The sequence below is a fragment of the Triticum aestivum genome, chromosome 2B, assembly GCF_018294505.1.
Source record: "Triticum aestivum cultivar Chinese Spring chromosome 2B, IWGSC CS RefSeq v2.1, whole genome shotgun sequence".
NCBI lineage: Eukaryota > Viridiplantae > Streptophyta > Magnoliopsida > Poales > Poaceae > Triticum > Triticum aestivum.
Window position 1 is genome coordinate 709573644 of NC_057798.1, and position 16546 is coordinate 709590189.

Below are 16546 nucleotides of genomic sequence, written 5' to 3' on the forward strand. Positions count from 1 at the left end.
CAAGGCATCAACGATATGTTTGGTAAAAGCTTTATTTTGACTATAAGCATGAGGAGAATTCAACACGGATTGCAACAAGGAAATACAATCTATTAAAGAACAATTATCATAATTAAATTCTTTGAAATCCAAAATAGTGGGTTCATTGTTATGTAAAGTTTTGACCTCTCCAATCCCACTTTTACCAATTTTAGCATCAAGATCTAAAAACTCCGAATCATTGGGACGCCTTTTAACTAAAGTTGACTCATCTCCAGTCCCATCATTATCAAGATTCATATTGCAAAACAAAGATTTAATAGGAGACACATCAATCACTTTTAGATCTTCATCATTATTTTCCCCTAACTCTTCTGGTTTGGCAGCCATCTTATTAACTAAGGTGGCTTGCTTATCAGGAAGTTGGGCTATAGATTTTTCAAGACAAGCAATCTGAGAATTCAAACCATAAAATTCCTTAAACATATCATCAAGCCCGTTATTCATGTATCACATAAATATTTTTTGTTATTTAAGATCGTTTCTAAAGAATTACTGTGCTCAAATTGTAAAGTCATAAAGCTTCTAATGTTTAATTCAATCTCTTCCAACCTTTTAAGATGAAGATCAGTGTTCTTAGGCAAAGCCATAAGGGCAAACAGGCACACAAGAGGCGAACGGAAAAGAGAGGGCGAATAAAACGGCAAGGGTGAAGTGGGGGAGAGGAAAACGAGAGGAAAATGGCAAATAATGTAATGCGAGGGAGATGAGTTTGTGATGGGTACTTGGTATGTTTTGACTTGAGCGAAGACCTCCCCAGCAACGGCGCCAGAAATCCTTCTTGCTACCTCTTGAGCACTTCGTTGGTTTTCCCTTGAAGAGGAAAGGGTGATGCAGCAAAGTAGCGTAAGTATTTCCCTCAGTTTTGAGAACCAAGGTATCAATCCAGTAGCAGGCTCTTCGAAAGTCCCTCGTACCTGCACAAACAAACAAGAACCTCGCAACCAACGCGATAAAGGGGTTGTCAATCCCTTCATGGTAACTTGTGAAAGTGAGATCTGATAGAGATAATAAGATAAGATAAATACTTTTGGTATTTTTATGATATAGATTGAAAAGTAAAGATGCAAATAAAAGTAGATGGGAAACTTATATGATAAAAGATAGACCCGGGGGCCATAGGTTTCACTAGTGGCTTCTCTCAAGATAGCATAAGTATTACGGTGGGTGAGCAAATGACTGTCGAGCAATTGATAGAAAAGTGCATAGTTATGAGATTATTTAGGCATGATCATGTATATAGGCATCACGTCGGCAACAAGTAGACCGACGCCTGTTTGCATCTACTACTATTACTCCATACATCGACTGACTCCTGCCTACATCTAGAGTATTAAGTTCATGAAAAAACAGAGTAACGTATTAAGAAAGATGACATGATGTAGAGGGATAAATTCATGCAATATGATATAAACCCCATCTTTTTATCCTCGACGGCAACAATACAATACGTGACTTGCTGCCCCTGCTGTCACTGGGAAAGGACACCACAAGATTGAACCCAAAGCTAAGCACTTCTCCCATTGCAAGAAAGATCAATCTAGTAGGCCAAACCAAACTGATAATTCAAAGAGACTTGCAAAGATAACCAATCATACATAAAGGAATTCAGAGGAGATTCAAATGTTTCTCATAGATAAACTTGATCATAAACCCAAAATTCATCGGATCTCGACAAACACACCGCAAAAAGAGCTACATCGAATAGATCTCCAAGAAGATCGAGGAGAACTTGGCATTGAGATTCAAAGAGAGAGAAGAAGCCATCTAGCTAATAACTATGGACCTGAAGGTCTGTGGTAAACTACTCACAACTCATCGGAAGGGCTATGGTGTTGATATAGAAGCCCTCCATGGTCGATTCCCCCTCCGGCGAAGCGCCGGCGAAGGCTCCAAGATGGGATCTCGCGGATATAGAAGGTTGCGGCGGTGGAAATAGTTTTTCGTGGTGCTCCTGGATGTTTTCAGGGTATTGAGGTATATATAGGCGAAGGAGGTAGGTTCGGGGAGCCACGAGGGGCCCACGAGGGTGGGGGCGCACCCACCCCGCTAGGGCGCGCCCTCATGCCTCGTGGCCGCCTCGACCGCTTCTTGACGTCCACTCCAAGTCTCATGGATTGCGTTAGTTCCAAAAAGATCGCTCCCGAAGGTTTCATTCCGTTTGTACTCCGTTTGATATTCCTTTTCTTCGAAACACTGAAATAGGCAAAAAAACAGCAACTTGGGCTGGGCCACAAGCAATCAAAAAATATAGATACGTTGGTGACGTATCAAGTGCCACCGGGGCCGCGACGAAGGAGGCGTCATCGTCCTCGACGACAGCGACGACGATGACGCACCGCCACCGCCACCGGTCCGCCATGGTGACGCCGGGCAGGGGTCCAGCAGGGCGGCCGTGTCAAGGAGGAGAAGGCCGCTGCCGACGATGGCGGCGAGGATGGCGGCGACGGCGGCGACTACGACGCATTCAGCGACTTCTTCGCCCCTTAGTTGTAGTTTCGGCCTTTTTTAGATAAACTTGCTATGTTAATTGTCGAACATGTATAATATATGCCAAGTTTGCCGAATTTTAGCCGAGTTTAACCGAACTTTGTCCAATGTATTTTTAACTAAGACGGTGTCTGGGGGCGGCCCTGGGGTCGACGACTAGGAACCCACTCGCCCCCAGGCCGATCTTTTGTGCGGGCTCGCCCCTAGGCAGCGCTTTTACGCGCCCCCTGGGGGGCTAACGGCTGGATATGCTCTAAGGAACAGGAATGTCAGTGTTCTCGCCATCGATAAACTGATGATGTGCCATAGCCTGGCGATCTAAATAAACCTTGGGCAAACGATAATCATGTAAGCGTATGTGAATGTTAAAGTGACTCACTAGGCGAGTAGGATAAATACCACCATGAATTTTACCCTCTGATCTGTTAAGGTGTAGGCAACATGCAATGATAGCCCCTAGACTATAGGTGTTGTCGCAGTATAGTGCCCGACATAAAATGGCAAAGTCTGGAGCACAAAGTGCATCGACCTTCTCCCTAGCAATTAAGCACTTAGCTATGAACAGAGAAAAGTAATGCACAGAAGGAGACTGCAAACTAGTTGCAGTAACACCCGACACCCCTCTCTCATCCCCCACTGACAGAGTACGGTAAAAACCATCAAACTATGGGCCTAGGCTCTCTTAAATCCCCATCAAAGGGAATCACACATATGTGACAAAATTCAGTAAGTGGTATCTGATGGGTTTTAGCATATAAATTAAATTTCACCTCAGGGGGGTTATTCCTACTCATAAAATGGAAACTTGGCACAAAGGAATTTGTGAGGAGATGGTACTTTTCACACTCCGCTGCGATGAAGTCAGTGAGGCCGGCATTAGCAGCAAATTGTGCAAACTCGTGATGAATTCTAGCTCCATCCATGAAGGGGTTGTGAGGCCGTTCGCACAGCCACACCTCCGCCATTCTCCGGGTATGGAGATCATTGTCCAATGACTCCCCAATAACCCCCTTGGAGTTCTTCTTGGAAGCAAACTTCCTAAAGAAACTCATCTTTTTCATATGAACAAAAATCTGAAATTTTTAGTGCATAAAATTTTTCTCAACAAACTTCACAAGATTGATAGCAACTACTCATGGGGATGCATAGAGGCCATATCAAGCATTCAAACTACTTAGAACTCGAAGAATTCAACATGCAAGCTCATCTACAGCAGCACCAAGAAGAACTAATTATTCAAAATATAAACCACTAAAGCAAAAACTAATTGGACCAATGGAGGAGTCACATAGCAATCCCCCAAAACAGTTTCGGAAACGGAGCTTCGAGCAAAGAGATTGAAATCTGCGGGTTTGTGAGCAAGAACACGAGGGAGAGAGCAATGGTGAATTTTTTCTGGAGGTAGGTGATGACATGGGCTAAAGGGATAAGTGAGGGGCCCACGTGGGGACCACAACCCACCAGGGCACGCCTAGGCGGGTTTTGCCCACCTAGTGCACCCCCCTCTAATGTTATTAGCACAAAAAATTCTTAAATATTAGAGAAAAAATTGTATTAAATTTTCAGGGCATTCTGAGAACTTCTATTTTTGGGTCACTTTTTATTGCACTGGAAATTCAGAAAACAACCAAAACAAGGCATTTTATTTTATTTAACTAAGGAAAACAAAAAGTAAAATTAGAGAGCAGAAGGTAGTGCTTACTAACTTCATCAACTTCATACCTCTTAAAAATGATTCATTAATAAGGTTCATCAAGTCTTATTAACAACTACCTTAGATTAGCATGAAACCGAAGAACTTTCGTAAAACACTAAGTTACCTCAACGGGGATATGAATTTCCCCAACAATAAGTATTTCATATTTCTTTTTGGCAATAGGTAGAGGTAGTTGAAAACTTCCAATAGTGATTGTTGGAGATTTTTCAATAACATTAATACCATTCACTTGGAATTGTTTCTTTGGAAAGTATGGCTTACCACTGATATGAAACATGACCTTGCTTTTATTGCAATCAATAACAACCTCTGCAGTATTTAAAATGGTTCTACCAAGGATAATCGACATGTTGTCGTCCTCGGGCATCTCAAGTATAACAAAGTCAATTAGAATAGTAACATTAGCAACAACAACAGGCACATCCACACAAATATAGATAGGTATGGAAGTTGATTTGTCAGCCATTTGCAAAGATATTTTAGTAGGTGTGAGTTTATTCAAATCAAGTCTTTTATATTAGGTAAAGGCATAACACTAACACCAGCTCCTAAATCACACAAAGCAGTTTTCACATAATTTCTTTCGATGGATCAAGGTATAGTTGGTATTCTCGGATCTCCAAGCTTTTTAGGTACTCCACTCTTAAAAGAATAATTAGCAAGAATAGTGGAGTCCGGTATTTTTGTCTTATTGGTGATGTCAGTGGGAAATGACACCTATGGGATCACTGGAATCCCTACTACGGTTGCAGGGCGCGGGGATCGTGAGAAGAGCGGGACTAGTAGACAACACAAAGGGGATTTACCCAGGTTTGGGCCGCAAAGATGCGTAAAACCCTACGATCATGCTTTGGTGGATGTATTTAGTGTTCTTGAGTTCTTGAACTAGCTCAGGGTGCTGCTAGGTTTGAAAAGAGCCGAATGCTTCTCCCGTGCGCCATGGGCCTCCTTTTATAGGCAAAAGGGGCTGCCACAGTGGCACACGGGAGGTGGAAAGTGCTACAGTGCTGTGAGATTATCGCTGGTATTATAGGACAAAGCGCATTTAATGCGAGGGTTAGGTGTCCCTTCACTTTAAGAGGGGCGGGAGCGAGGCCCGTCCCATCCGTCGCCGCTCCTCCTCGCTTCGACACGCGCCCTGGCCAGCGGCGCATGTGTAGGACCTTGAAGTATGTCTAGAGGGGGGGGGTGATTAGACTACTTGACCAATTAAAAACTTAACCTTTTCCCAATTTTAGAGTTTGGCAGATTTTAGCTATGTTAGGACAAGTCAAGCAATCATCACACAATTCAAGCAAGCATGCAAAGAGTATATGGGCAGCGAAAATTAAAGCATGCAACTTGCAAGAAAGTAAAGGGAAGGGTTTGGAGGATTCAAACGCAATTGGAGACACGGATGTTTTTGGCGTGGTTCCGATAGGTGGTGCTATCGTACATCCACGTTGATGGAGACATCAACCCACGAAGGGTAACGGTTGCACGAGTCCACGGAGGGCTCCACCCACGAAGGGTCCACGAAGAAGCAACCTTGTCTATCCCACCTTGGCCATCGCCCACGAAGGACTTGCCTCACTAGCGGTAGATCTTCACGAAGTAGGCGATCTCCTTGCCCTTACAAACTCCTTGGTTCAACTCAACAATCTTGTCGGAGGCTCCCAAGTGACACCTAGCCAATCTAGGAGACCCCACTCTCCAAGAAGTAACAAATGGTGCGTTGATCATGAACTCCTTGCTCTTGTCCTTCAAATGATAGTCTCCCCAACACTCAACTCTCTCTCATAGGTTTTGGATCTGGTGGAAAGAAGATTTGAGTGGAAAGCAACTTGGGGAAGGCTAGAGATAAAGATTCATATGGTAGGAATGGAATATCTTGGCCTCAACACATGAGTAGGTGGTTCTCTCTCAGAAATGGTAATTTGGAAGTGTAGGTTTAGTCTGATGGCTCTCTCCATGAATGAAGAGGAGGTGGAGGGGTATATATAGCCTCCACACAAAATCTAACCGTTACACACAATTTACCAAACTCGGTGGGACCGATTCAACAGACTCGGTCGGACCGATTTAGTAAACCTAGTGACCGTTAGGATTTTCGGTGGGACTGACATGCAACTCGGTGAGACCGATTCGGTTAGGGTTAGGGCATAACGTAATCTCGGTAAGACCGATTACACAAACTCGGTGAGACCGATTTTGGTAATAAGCTTTCCAGAGAGTTGGTCAGGTAAACTCGGTGGGACCGATTTGCTCTTTTCGGTGAGACCGAAATGTTACAAAAGGGAAACAGAGAATTTACATTGTAAACTCGGTGGGACCGATCGCTCACTTCGGTTAGACCGAAATGTTACCAAGGGAAACAGAGAGATTACAATCCCATCTCGGTGAGACCGAGATCCCTATCGGTAAGACCGATTTGCCTGGGGTTTGTGGTAGTGGCTATGACATTTGAAATCGGTGGCGCCGGATAGAAAGAATCGGTGTGACCGATTTTGGCTTTAGGTTTATGTCATTTGTGGATGTGAGAAAGTAGCTGAGAGTTTTGGAGCATATCACTAAGCACATGAAGCAAGAGGCTCATTAAGCAACACCTCATCCCTCCTTGATAGTATTGGCTTTTCCTATAGACTCAATGTGATCTTGGATCACTAAAATATAAAATGAAGAGTCTTGAGCTTTTGAGCTTGAGTCAATCCTTTGTCATTAGTATTTTGAGGGATCCACTTTCATCATCCATGCCATGCCATTCATTGAGCTTTCCTGAAATAATAGTCTTGGAATAGCATTAGCTCAATGAGCTATATGTTGTTATGAATTACCAAAACCACCTAGGGATAGTTGCACTTTCAATCTCCCCCTTTTTGGTAATAATTGATGACAACATATAGATCAAAGCTTCGACAAATGATAATAAGATTTAAAACATCGTCGCTTTGAGAAGTATGTGACAAGCAAGAGCTCCCCCTAAATTTGTGCATAGTTTAAGATTTGCTTTGGACTGCAAATGCACAAGGAATTAGGCTCATGGGTTAATCTTGGTGGAGCGCTCAAAATGATAAAGATTGAATACATGCACTCATCACCAAGCAAAGTGAAATAGGATAGATAGGATAATATTATCAAACATGCATAAGTGTAGCTTATGACCAAACACATGATCATCAATGTCTCACAGCATAGTATCTCAAGCAATCAAAAGCAAACAAGTTTAACCACCAAATCAAGAGAGAATAAAAGCAACACTCTCTCTCGAAGCCTATGATCTATACATTTTTCTCCCCCTTTGGCAACAAGTTACCAAAAAGTTCATAGAAAATGCATAGTGCTAGATCGACTCTCAGGCTTTATCTTCAGTTGAAGTAGAGGGTGCTGGAGTTGATGCTGGAGCTGGTTGCACTGGAGCAGTAGGAGCTGTAGCTGGTGCAGATGATGTGGCTCTGGTGTCTGTCACAAGCACTGTAGCTGACCTCTGAGCTCTAGGCACTCTGGAAAATACATTAGTGGTAGTCTTGCCCTGCCTCCTCATCCTCAGAATCTGAGGTTCTTTTCTTCCTTTGCCTGGTAGCAGCCTTAGGCAGGTTGCTAGGAGTGCTTCTGCTGCCTTCATCTGAAGTGCTAGAGGGACTAGTGCCCTCACTCATGTGAATCTGCTCTTCTGACCTGTTCTGACTGTCACTCTGGTCTGACATGATGCAAATCACTGACTGCTGACCCTGTGAAGAGTTATAGATGAGATAGAGTGGATGAGCATCACAAAATGCAGAGATTTTTGCAAAAGAATGATTCAAAAATTCAGTTTTAGTTTTCCACAGAAAGTATTTCGGATCAACCGATTTTCAAACTCGGTGATACCGAAGCAGTTTTGGAACCTAAACTGATGAACTCGGTTGGACCGAGTCACAGTTCGGTGGCACCAAGACTGCTAGGATTTCACAAAGTCCTAAAATCGGTCTCACCGATTAGCAATTCTCGGTCAGACCGAGAGTTACTAGTGCAATGGCATTAGCCAAATCGGTGGGACCGAGTTTTTCAACTCGGTGGGTCCGAGATGGTTTCGGCGGAAACCTAACCCTAAAATTTCGAATCTCATCTAATCTACGGATTGCATTGACTAGATAGGAGTGTTTCAATCGTGGCAAGAATAAATAAGAACACAATGTGCTAGGAATCGGACAACGATAGCACAGTGATCAAGTCCATACCCTAGCTTGGCGATGAACTCGCTACGGCGGCAATGGCGGGGTTGAAATCTATTGACGGCGGCGGAGACAAGCGACAGGAGGTGGCTGGCGACGAGGAGACGATCCGGAGACCTTGGTGGCAGAGCGAGCTATTGCGCGGGCGAAGGGGTTCGGAGAAATTTCCAAATTTTTGCCCGTGACTATATATATCCCGACCCTGTCTGTGTGACCGAGTGCAACAACTCGGTGGCACCGAGATGCATAACTGTGTACAGTTACATCAACTCGGTGTGACTGAAAAGTTCAAATCGGTTGCACCGAGATTGAAAACCTAGATCGACTTAATGATCTCGGTAGGACCGAAATGGAGGAATCGGTCAGACCAAGAATCACAAAGAAGTTTTGGAAGTTTAAGTCTATGACAAATCGGGGACTCCGAGTGCTCCTCACACAGAGTGGTTCGAATCTAACTTGATCAAATTTTGTGATGTAGCATGAATAGAGTTTGAGACAAGAAAAGCATAGATAGCTAGAGAAGGTTCTTAGGCATTCTTGTCCATCCACTTGGCAAAAAGAAAAAGAAGCCAATCAATCAAAACAACAAGTGGATGTCCTTGAATGAGTAAAATATGCACCAACATGCTCACACAATAAGATGGCAAATGAAATATGTGGCAAAACATGCACAACCAATTCTAGCATCTATCAAACAATTGGCGATGACTAGGTCATCTATATATGAGTATATTGACTTAGGAGTCAAATGAAAAACATTTGATCATAGGTCATACTCATCATTTAAGCTCAAGTGGGGTTACCACTTTTACATAATGCATTGATGTGTTCACACCATTAGAGTTGCTTTGACACAATTCTTAGAGTTAAGCTCCCCCTAGATGTGAGATCCCCTTTTATAGGGATGAACTAACCCTGTGTTTTGTCGATGATGACTTCATGTAGGTGTTGAAGATGTGGATGCTCAATGTTGATGTAGATCATTTGGAGCAATCCTTTGGAGTGAGTTGCACTTTCAACTTACCTACATGGGTTAGTCCCACAAGGAACAAACAAGAATATCCATAGACATAGAGTGATGCACACACAAGATGATGTCCATGAAATCATCAGGTTACCTTGTCCCTTGCCTTACCAACATGAGGGTTTGTGACTCCTTGAACTAGTGCAAGATGTGGAAGTTGATTGCACTTGTTCTTGCCATAATGATATGAGTGAAGAATGTTGGCGGAGTCACCCTCAAGAACTTTCTAGTTCTTCTTCTTCGGGATCCACATCATCTTGATGGGAATCCTTGGAGTTGTAGTTGTACTTGATGAAGTAGAACTTGACGTAGTCTTTGGAACCCACTTGAACGAGGCCTTAGGTGCTTCTTCAAATGCATCAATCTCTTCTTGAAGCTTGTCCTTGCCTTTGTTCTTGTGGTATTGTGGTGGAAGATCATCTTGTGCTTGTGTTCCCTTGAAGGAAGTAGGATCATACTTCTCTTGTTGAGGAACAAACTTCGTCTTGGGGTATTGATCTTCTTCCCACTCAACTCCATTGGCATTGAACTTTCATTCAAAACCAACACCTTGGTTCTTCCGGTGCCTTCCTTGCTTGCGTACAATTTCCTGAATTGCTTACTCCCGACAAGGCTCTCGTAAACACCTTTCTCTATAATTCCCTTCAATAAGCTATTTTCTTGCTCAAGTGTAACTTGGCTAAGAGAATCATTAGTGGAATTAAGAGAACTACTAGAAGCAACAATATTGGATTTGACATTATTATTGTTACTACTAGAGGAAGTATCTTTTTTGTACTTGTTACTAGACTTGACTTGAGGCATGTAAGTAGATAAGAGTAAACGCTTGGCAATGTAAGAAGAACTTTTCTTACGGAGATCATCATTGATTGCTTTTAAGAACTCATGCTCTTGCTCAAGATTGAGCTTTTCAAAGTGTAACTTCTCATGAGGCCTTAAAAGTTCTCGATGATCTTCGAAGATAGTTTCATGAGCTAACTTAAGAGTGTTTAGTTCTTTAGTTAGAAGCTCAATATTCTCCTTATCATTGTCGTTCGTTTTATCTTGATTAGCATGATTAATTGACGTTTCATCATAGTATCCATCACTAGAGTTGTCAAAAAGTAAATCATCATCCACAAGCAAGTCATCTTCATCACTATCGAAATCAACATACTCAGGATGTGTTACCTTTGGACCTTTGGCCATGAAGCATCTTCCAATTCCTTCATTTGGTGAATCAAATATGTCGTAGGAGTTGGTTGACACAAGTGCTAGACCGGCAACACCTTCATCTTGAGTATATTCAGAGTCGGAGTGATAGCTTCTCTCGGAGTGATTGTCGGAGTCGGATACCAATTCACCAACATGAGCTTGATGTCTTCGTTTTGTGTAGATCCTTGATGACTTGTCCTTCCTTTCGGAATCCTTGATTCTCCGTGAGGGTCTTCGTTCATAATGATCATCTCTACTCCTCCTCTCTCTCGATGGTGATTCTTCTCTTTTGCTTCTTCTTTTTGGAGAATCTTCTCTTCTTTTTTTGGGTGTCGTACACTCATTGGAATAGTGTCCAGGTCTCCCACAATTGTAGCAATTGCACTCTCGACGAGAAGATCTTTTGTCATTGTAATACCTTGACTTGGAGCTTCTTTTGTTTGCTTCTACTCTTGTAGAATTTGTTGAAGTTCTTCACCATTAAGCTCAATTCTTCATTGAAGGTTTGTTTCTAACTTGATGATGTGGGGGCTTCACTTGAGGCTTTGTAAGCACCACTTGACTTGTTGTGAAGTTCCTCCTTATCCTTGAGTGACATCTCATGAGCAACAATTCTTCCAGTGACCCGTTGGCTTGAGATCTTTGTAGTTTGGCATCATTTGGATCAATGTGCACACGGTATCATACTTTCCATCCAATGCTCTTAGGATCTTCCTGATGATGAATCTGTCGGTCATCTCTTCACTCCCTAAGCCGACAATCTCATTTGTGATAAGAGCAAGCATAGAGTACATTTCAGCGACACCTTCACCATCCTTCATTTTGAACTTGTCAAGCTGACTTTGGAGCACATCCAACTTGGATTCCTTGACGGATTTGGTACCTTAATGCATATCAATCAAAGTATCCCAAATTTCCTTTGCATTCTCAAGACGACTGATTTTGTTGAATTCATCGGGGCACAATCCGTGGAAGATGATATCACAAGCTTGAGCGTTGTATTGCAGCATCTTCAATTCTTCCGCATTAGCTTCACGGTTTGGCTCTCTCCCGTCAAAGAATTCACCTTGCAAGCCAATACAAATAATTGCCCAAATGGCGGGGTTATGTATGATAATATGCATTTTCATCTTATGCTTCCAACTAGCAAAATTAGTACCATCAAAGTAAGGAACTCTAGGGCGATAATTTCCCTCGCTAGACGCCATACTCTCCTAGGTTGTGAAACCAAGGCTATGACCACAAAATGCTATGGAAATCAAAGAAAATGGAGACCAAAGCTCTGATACCACTTGTAGGACCTTGAAGTATGTCTAGAGGGGGGTGATTAGACTACTTGACCAATTAAAAACTTAACCTTTTCCCAATTTTAGAGTTTGGCAAATTTTAGCTATCTTAGGACAAGTCAAGCAATCATCACACAATTCAAGCAAGCATGCAAAGAGTATATGGGCAGTGGAAATTAAAGCATGCAACTTGCAAGAAAGTAAAGGGAAGGGTTTGGAGGATTCAAACACAATTGGAGACACAGATATTTTTGGCGTGGTTCCGATAGGTGGTGCTATCGTACATCCACGTTGGTGGAGACTTCAACCCACGAAGGGTAACGGTTGCACGAGTCCACGGAGGGCTCCACCCATGAAGGGTCCACAAAGAAGCAACCTTGTCTATCCCACCATGGTCGTCGCCCACGAAGAACTTGCCTCACTAGCGGTAGATCTTCACAAAGTAGGCGATCTCCTTGCCCTTACAAACTCCTTAGTTCAACTCCACAATCTTGTAGGAGGCTCCCAAGTGACACCTAGCCAATCTATGAGACACCACTCTCCAAGAAGTAACAAATGGTGCGTTGATGATGAACTCCTTGATCTTGTGCTTCAAATGATAGTCTCCCCAACACTCAACTCTCTCTCTCTCATAGGTTTTGGATCTGGTGGAAAGAAGATTTGAGTGGAAAGCAACTTGGGGAAGGCTAGAGATCAAGATTCATATGGTAGGAATGGAATATCTTGGCTTCAACACATGAGAAGGTGGTTCTCTCTCAGAAATGGTAATTTGGAAGTGTAGGTTTAGTCTGATGGCTCTCTCCATGAATGAAGAGGAGGTGGAGGGGTATATATAGCCTCCACACAAAATCTAACCATTACACACAATTTACCAAACTCGATGGGACCGATTCAACAGACTCGGTCGGACCGATTTAGTAAACCTAGTGACCGTTAGGATTTTCGGTAGGACTGACATGCAACTCGGTGAGACCGATTCGGTTAGGGTTAGGGCATAACGTAATCTCGGTAAGACCGATTACACAAACTCGGTGAGACCGATTTTGGTAATAAGCTTTCCAGAGAGTTGGTCAGGTAAACTCGGTGGGACCAATTTGCTCTTTTCGGTGAGACCGAAATGTTACAAAAGGGAAACAGAGAATTTACATTGTAATCTCGGTGGGACCGATCGCTCACTTTGGTTAGACCGAAACATTACGAAGGGAAACAGAGAGATTACAATCCCATCTCGGTGAGACCGAGATCCCTATCGGTAAGACCGATTTGCCTGGGGTTTGTGGCAGTGGCTATGACATTTGAAATCGGTGGCGCCGGATAGAAAGAATCGGTGTGACCGATTTTGGCTTTAGGTTTATGTCATTTGTGGATGTGAGAAAGTAGCTGAGGGTTTTGGAGCATATCACTAAGCACATGAAGCAAGAGGCTCATTAAGCAACACCTCATCCCTCCTTGATAGTATTGGCTTTTCCTATAGACTCAATGTGATCTTGGATCCCTAAAATATAAAATGAAGAGTCTTGAGCTTTTGAGCTTGAGCCAATCCTTTGTCATTAGTATTTTGAGGGATCCACTTTCGTCATCCATGCCATGCCATTCATTGAGCTTTCCTGAAATAATAGTCTTGGAATAGCATTAGCTCAATGAGCTATATGTTGTTATGAATTACCAAAACCACCTAGGGATAGTTGCACTTTCAGCATGCTGTGCCATGTAGGCAGGCAGGCAGCTGAGGTGGCGCGATGGTGGAGCCTCCACGAAGGGCTGCATGTTGCCACGCAGGTGCCTGCCCAGCTGGTTGGGTCGACAGCTGCATGAGAACAGCGGCAGAGACTTGGCTGGTGTGGACCTGGCAGTGGCCCTGCTGGCGCGTTTGGCGAGGGCCTTGCCGGGTGGCCCGGCAAGGGTCTTGCCGTGGCGCGCTGGCATCCCCGGCAAGGATCTTGCCGGGGGTCTTGTGGGTTCCTTTGGTGAGGATCTTGGCGAGGATTGTTGCCTCCCTATCCTCATTTGATCTTGAGCATTCTATGTCTTCAGAAAGATCTGCATGCCACCACGGAGGTGCCTCCTGAGCCCTGTCCCAATGTGTTTGTCTAGCGTTGCTGGGCTCAAAGGTGATTCGCTCGGCTGGTGGGGGCGAGCTCCCCCGGCATGGGCCTTGCCGGGGCCGCTGATGTTGCCCCGGCAAGAGTCCTTGCCGGGGAAACCTTCTTCGTCCATCCGATCTTTGTGGCTTTGGTCCTTGTTGTTGCCTTGTTTGTCTTGTGCCTTCGGCTTCTCTCTGGCTTCCCTTTCCTTCCCTGTTATGCATGGCCGTGGCGGGTGGCTCTGACTTCCCGTGCACAAGTAAAGGGTTCAAAAGGAGAGCCCCTACTTCTGTACACCGACAGGAGCCCCTGGGCCTGGGCCATACATGAGCGTAGTATGTTGTTGGGCCAGGCCCAGAACGGTGTGCAGGCAGTTGGGGCGGATCTTACCGCAGTAACTGCTCCGTCCGCTGCGCTTCTCCATGACCCACGTTGAACGCGCGACGTGGGGGTCGTGTGCGCGCGCGTGACGTGGGAGGCATGCGTGGGACAGCATTCGCACGCATGCGTCGCATCGCAGTTAATGGGAAAGGAGGCGACCCGCGCCTTCTCCATAAAAAGGAATAACCACGGGAGCGCTGCTCACTTTACCCCCCCCCCTCTTCCGTCTTTCTCCAATCTCATAACCGCCGCCCCCTTTCTTCCTTCTTCTCGAGCCTCTCTGCTTTCGTCCATCGCCGTCGTGCCTCTGCCATCCCCTGCTCTCTCGTTTCCCGCAAGCGCCATGGCACCTAATTAAGTCCACCAAGAGCAAGGGAGTGGCGAAGGACTTCGGGGTGTCGGAGCAGCCGGAGACCGAGTTGGTGGCGTGATGGGCGCAGTCCAACTACTTCCCCCCGATGGTCGGCGTGCCCGAGCTCCGGGAGATGTTCAAGGACCTATGGGGAGTGAAGACGGGGGGAGAGAAGACGGGGCATCGAGCCACGCACGTCATCCCTACCAGCGCTGATCCCTCCCCAAATCGGTACCCCTTTCATCGTCGACTATTTCTCCTACGGGCTCTGTCCCCCCTTTTCTGATTTCTTCAAGGATATCATGCACACCTACGACTTCCGCCTCTTGGATTCCACCCCAAATGCTGTGGCGTGCATGGCTCTCTTCGCACAACTCTGTGAGGGCTTCGTCGGTGTACACCCCAGCACGACGCTCTTCCGCCATTACTTCTCCCCTCGGATTCAGAAGGGGGCCTCCATCGCTGGCTGCGTCGCCTGGATCCTGAGGGCCAAGGGGGTGTATCCGGACAGTGCCACGAAGGAGAGGTGGGAAGAATGGCGGGGCTGGTGGTGCTGGATTGAGGAGGAGGACCTGCCGGCATTCTGCGAGGTTCGCTAGAAGCCGGCGGTCCACGGGGGCGATTGGGGTGACATTGACGCTGACGACGTGAAGCTTACGATCGCCACCACCAGGATTCTTCGGCTCACCCAGGTTGGGCTCACCCTCTAAATGATCGGGGCGGTCTTCATCCGCCGCTGAATTGCTCCTCTGCACGACAAGGGGAGGCCGGCCTGGCTCTTCGTGAACGCCGCCGACATCATGAGGCTCCACCCCGGTCTCGACAACAACCTGACGGTGTTGAGGCACACCCATCTCTGCCAACGGATCTTCCAGCTCGAGGTTGACGACGAGGGCAAGGTCGAGCGGTCCGGCAAGCTTGCCAGGGCCGCCGCGAAGGCCGACAAGGTTGACAAGGAGCCCGTTTTCAAGCTGCCGGCGGGAGTGGTCCTACTGAGCAACAACTCTCGCTGGAACGAGATCATTGCCATGATGCCGCTCTTCAACGCACATGGCCTTGACCCGAACTGGGTTGAGCCAGACGGGCTCACGGTGTAGGAGTTCTTCAACACCTTGCATGAGGTGTATGTCACCGCCGAGCCGCGGCTTATCCAGGACACTTCTCCGGCGGAGCTGGACTATATCGCCGCCTGGGTGGAGGAGGCAAGGCATGCCGAGGAGGAGGCAAAGCTCGTCAAGGAGGCCGGCAGCGCCGGCGGCGTGGTGGACAAGGCTGCAGCGGAGGCAGAGGAGGGGGAGCTCGCCCGGTGGACAGCAACCGCTGGGGAGGCCAGCGGCGCCGACACCGGGGCTCCCCTCATTGAAGACGCCGCCGACGGTTCGTCCGAGGAGGAGGGCGAGGAGGAGAGGACTACGACTATCGATCCCCCGATCACTGGAAAAAAGGCAGGTCCTGCGGCGGGCCACCTCCGGCAAGCCGGTCCGCCTCGACTGGGCCGTGCAGCTGCAGCAAGCCCAGGAAGCGCCTGTGCGCCAGACGAGGGCGGTGGCGATGAAGAAGAAGACGAAAGCCGTGGCGTCGAAGAAGAAGGCATCTGCTCCTTCATCGTCCAAGCGCGGCCGGATGCCTTGCCTCCCCCCTCGCCGGCAAACATTGGCGCGGGGATTGTGTTTGACTTCATGCCTCTCAGCCTGGAGAGAGAGAGCCTGGGCCTCTCAGCCCGGAAAGAAAAAGGAAAGCAACAGAGGAGGAGGATGAGGAGAACGAAGAGTAAGCTTCTGCTTTCCTC